Below are 5,657 nucleotides of genomic sequence, written 5' to 3'. Positions count from 1 at the left end.
CACCAGCCTAATCACTAACTATATTCTAAACCTTTATTCATATACCCACAGATAACTCTAGTCCTCATCTCACACCAGGGAGACTTTTCTGTGTGACTGACAGAGACCATTACAGAAGACCACAACCAATCAAAATGCAGAGTTGTGAAGCCCAGTGTCAATGGATTCCTCTACAATACAACTCCAGCTCCTAAGACTTGGGCAACATTGTGGAAGAGTGGATGGAAAGACCGTAGGGCTAACACGAAAGGAGAGAATCCCAGGAGGCCTCAATTGTACAGAAAGGCCTACAGGCAACGAAGGAGGACTGAAATCAGAAGATAAAAGTTTTCCCCTGGAAAGGGCACACCAATTGGTTATCCAGTACTAAAAATGGTCGTCCCTGAGAACATACAAGTAAAATACGAAGAAGGATGGATGTACTTAGGCATTTAGGAGTGTGTGTGTGTGTGTGTGTGTGTGTGTGTGTAAAACAACAGCTCATGAAAGAACAGGCAATGAATTTGAAAAAGAACAAGGAGAAGAATAGGGGAGGGGTTGAGAGTAGGAAAGGGAAGGGGGAAATTATATAATGATATTAATCTCCAAAAAGTAAACAAAATAGTTTTCTAAAAAAGAAAATAGTCAGCTGGGCATGGTGGTGCCTTGAAATGCAGCACTTGGAAGGCAGTGGCAGGTGAATCTCTGTGAGTTCGAGGCCAATCTGGTCTACATAGTGAATTTCTCCACAGCCAGGGCTACACACACACAGAAATCCTGTCTCAAAAGGAGAGAGGTGGGGATGGGGAGAGGGTGGGTGGGGCACACAAAAGAAAGCCTCCTGGGGGTCTGTAGGACCCAGATTCTATTTCAAGCATCCACATGGTGAGTTCCAGCTTATAACTCCAGTTCTAAGGAATCTGATGCCCCCCTTTGATTTCCAAGGACACCAGGCACACAGTGGTTCATAGCCGTATGTGCAGGCAAAACATATATACATTTTTCAACTAAGGCCTCCTGTTGAGTCCAAGAAGTGACTACAACAAAATAAAGCAGCGTGTCAACAAAAAATTTAGCTCAGTAGCAAACATATGGCTGATGTGTAATTATCACATTATTGGAAAGTAACAGAGTAGACAGTAAAAACTATAGCGTAACAATCAGTCCCTTCCAGAGAATGGATTGCTCGTTTTTTTTTTTTTCCCTATTAAGAAAGAACAGCTTATTGTTGACTCAGTCACGTGTTTAGTCGCCACTCTTTTGCAGATCTATAACGAAAAGGAGCAGGCTGGACAAAGAAAAGTGCAAAAACCCTGTGGCTCAAGGAGAAAGGGGCAGCAGGAAATGTCTGGTTGGAGCGAAGCCCTGAGATCATGGAGACAAAAGTTTAAAGAAAACCCTGATTCTAAACCAAATAGAGTGGTGACTTCAAGGCGAAACCACACCTGGCTAAGCTCCCAAACCCGGAAAGGATCACAGGGAAGCTTAGGCAGTGATGGAAAACTATTAACAACAGAAAGCGCATGCAAATCAAACTGAAGGGCGGGGCCAAGTTCAAGCCCCATCCAGTAGCTTGGCAGCTTCTGGGAGAGATGACTGGATTTTTAGGAGATTCTGGGTTTATAGGCAAAAATACGAGAAAGAAGTCCTGGAATTTCCCTTTGCAGCTAAGGAAAGCTGCTGAGGCCAGGGACGTCCTTTCATGGAGGCCCAGAGAAGCCACTGTGTAAAGCCGTGAAGCTGAATCCTCTATTGTGTTTGAGATCCCAAGAAGATGGACAACCCAGACTCCTGCCGAGGGAAGCTGAAGGCTGGGTATGGAACCAGCATAGGAGAGAGGTTGCAGTCAACAAAGCTGAAGAGAGTTGGAGATCTGAAGAGCCCTTTAACGTCAGACGTGAAGATGTAGAATTTGGGGTTTGCCCTGTTGAGTTGAAGTGACATCAATGCTTCTCGCCCCCACGCCCCTTTTACAAAACAGACGAGGTAAAGGCAAGCCGACTCTTTTTTTTTTTTTTTTTTTCTTTTCTCTTTTTTTCGGAGCTGGGGACTGAACCCAGGGCCTTGTGCTTGCTAGGCAAGTGCTCTACCACTGAGCTAAACCCCCAACCCCGCAAGCCGACTCTTAACAGGAAAACCACAGACCACATCTCTTACAAAGATGCAAAAACTCCTGAAAAAACATGGCACCTTGTAGCCAGCATCACAGGAAAAATTACAAAGATCAAATAGTACAACAGGATAAATCAATCTTAGTGCAAGAGCACTTTAGTACCAATGGCAATCAATGACATACCAAAGTACAAGGGATGGTTATTAAAAGCAATTAAAAAAGATGAACTAGACAAAATACATACTTTCATGATTTTACAAAATACCTGAATAAACTAGTATTACTAAGAAGCTTTTTAAGTAATGGAGGACTCTCCAAAGTACTCATTCTAATACGCTGACTGGTGAACCACTGAATGCCTTCCTATTCTGGTCAAGAACAAGACTATATGTCTGTTCCCAAGAATTCTCTTCAACATTGTACTAGAACTTACAGCAGAGACGGTTTGGCAAGAGAATATAAAAACTGCATTTCTATGAGAAAAGAAGTGAGACACATTTATTTACCCACAGCATGTTTACTTGTATATGTCCAAAATCGACAGAATGCATATGTGCTACCACAATTAGCACTGATAAGTGAATTCAGTGAGGTTGTAGAATGCCATTTTTTAAAAAAAAAAAATCCATTACCAATTATGATTTCAACGTTTTATACTGGAGAACATTAAATTTAAGAAAGGCATTTCCAACAGGATAGCAAAACTAAGGTGTTTAGAAATAGGTTTCACAAAAGAATTAGAAGACACGTGCACTGAAAGCTACAAAGAAATTTTGAAAGAAAGTAAGGCAAATACTTGAGCAGTTATCCCATGGGTTGAAGGCCAACTTTTACACCACAGGGCAAATAAAAAAAAAAAATGGTCAGAGCTAATAGCACTGCTGACAGGGGTCAGAATTAGAAGGGCTTATCCGGGTCGTTTCAGATAGCAACTGGCAGAGGGTGCTGCCTATGACAGCCAGTGATTAGAGAAAAGAGAAAAAGAAAGAGATTAGAGAAAATCACACACACACACACACACACACACACACACACACACACACACACACTGAGTAGATGAAGCAAAGCAATCTCCAATAACTTCACACATACAAAGACACATAGACATATAGATAGACTGATGGATATATATATATATATGATATATATATGTGATATATATGTACATTCACACATTGAATGGCTGGAGCAAAGTTTCAGCAAGCAGACTCAACAAATATACATCATATATACATATGTACAAATATACATGTATACACATGTACATATATACACATATACACATTTGGTGGATGGAACGAAGCTACAACAAACTCCAACCACTTTACACACACACACACACACACACACACACACACACACACACATTTGGTTGATGGATGCTTGGAGCAAGGCTCTACCACTTTATTTTTTCTCTCAGTTTATATTTCCCAGCAAAATCTTTTAAGGAGTACAGAATTACAGTGCAATTGCATTCTATTTTTCTTCTAGTGAATGACTATGAAAGGGTAGTATGTTCTCCAGTACCTTTACATGAAAAAAAATTACATAATGAAGGTAAAGAAAACAAATTATTCCCAAGAGCCCTCAAACATTCACAACTAAGCAACTTGCTGTGGATTGACAAAGCGTAAGCAATCAAGGTAATTTTCCCAACCAGCTTTCCTATTGGCAGGCAGCAATTTGCAATACCCCAGAAAGGATTAATTTTTTTATTTTTCAAAAGACTTATTTATTAATTATATATGAGTACACAGTAGCTGTCTTCAGACACACCAGAAGAGGGCATCAGATCTCATTATAGATGGTTGGGAGCCACCATGTGGTTGCTGGGATTTGATCTCAGGACCTCTGGAAGAGAGCCCAGTGGTCATGGTGTCTATTCTCAGCAGTAAAACCCTAACTAAGACAAGGAACTAATTTTAGAGAATGTACTTTTGAATAGGTAAACACTTTTAAAAGGGGGATTTCTGCAATAGATACTAAAGTCAAGCATCAGAATAAAGGGAAAACACTACAAGCAAGTAATAAGCAAATGATTGCTTAAGGAACACGTAGCAAACATTTATATAACACATGTACAACATACATGTATATATTCATATATGTTCTGTGTAGCCTATATTCAGATTTGCAGAATACATGTCAGGGAAGCAACGCTGAAGAAAATACAAACATCCAGACATTATCACACTGACGAGAAGGAAGAATTACACTGAAGATATGTGAAAATAGAGACCTATTATATCTGCTTAAAAACGTAGAAACCTTGCAAAGAAGCACGCAAAACAGCTGGGAGATAGCTTAGTGGGTAGCGGGCTTGCTGAACCGTCTGAGAGGACCTGAGCTAGATTCTCAGAACTCAAGTTAAGGCTGGGCAGTGTAACCTGTCATTCATAATCCCAGCACTCCTGCACCTAGATGGGAGGTGGAAGGGGAAGGCTCTCTGAAAGCTCACAGGCCTGCGGTTTGCAGGGGTAGACAGGTGATCCTACCTCAAACGAAGCCAAAGGTCCTCAAGGAGTAACAAGGACAGCATCCTCTGGCCTGCAAACACACATGCAGTCACGTGCACTCACATATACACCCTACAGAGAGAAAACAAAACAAATGCCGCCCCCACTCCCGGAAAACAAAACAAATCCCAAACAAAACCTTTACAAGAGCCAACATTTGATAGACAAATGGCCAAAAAGATATAGCTACTTTTACTAAAAGGTTTGCAATTGTATTCCAAGATTTCCCCAGGAGTTTGGGTTTCCAATATATAACATTCAAGGCTTCCTAAATACAGTACCTGTGGTCCAAGCTGAAGATAAAGTTTCGTGTCATCCAAACATCTTTACCTCAAAGGATGACTTTGCAGTTCTATTTCCAGTGATTCTGACGTTTTCGTGTTCAAGTCCCAAGTTATTTCCACTCTGAGCCTCCATACAGGTCAAGATGAGAGTATCTCCCAAGTATCTTACTTTTTGGTTGACTTGGAACCCACCGGGAAGACTGGTTTCTCCTTTCTGCTGGGTTGCTCGTAGAGCTCCAGGTCCTTTCTAAACCGGTTAGTGAGACACGGGATTAAAACCGTCCACCAGGAAACGTGGTTTTCTTCATTGAATAGCAACTGTTTGAAAGTTATGATTTATTTGGAAAAAAAACCCGGAAAAATCAGCCATTTTGGTCACCATCTTCAGTAAAAAGCTCTTCTTGAAAGTTTAAGGCATGAAGGGACTGAATATTTTGCTCTGTTCTATCAGTGTAAACCACAGCCAAGCACATATTGCACATGGGCACGCGTTTGAGGAACTCAACACTTTGCACACGAACGTATCTTTTACAAATGACACCGGGATTTAAGCTTTTCTTCTAAACACAGAACTTGTTAATAGACATATTCGCACCCGTCCACACGGACGCACGTGTTGCACTCTTCTGTTTTGCATGTCACCCTTCGGGCGGTGACAGCTGAGTGGGGACGCTCAGACCGCACGCGGCAGATACAGAAACTACAACTCCCAGCGGTGGCCAAGGTAGCAGTCAGGCTCCGCCCAGCGGCCTGCGCTCGGGTCGG

This window comes from Rattus norvegicus, chromosome 17 (assembly GCF_021556685.1).
Source record: "Rattus norvegicus strain SHRSP/BbbUtx chromosome 17, alternate assembly SHRSP_T2T, whole genome shotgun sequence".
Classification (NCBI taxonomy): domain Eukaryota; kingdom Metazoa; phylum Chordata; class Mammalia; order Rodentia; family Muridae; genus Rattus; species Rattus norvegicus.
The sequence above is the reverse complement of the archived record's forward strand: the minus strand, read 5'-3'. Positions refer to the sequence as shown.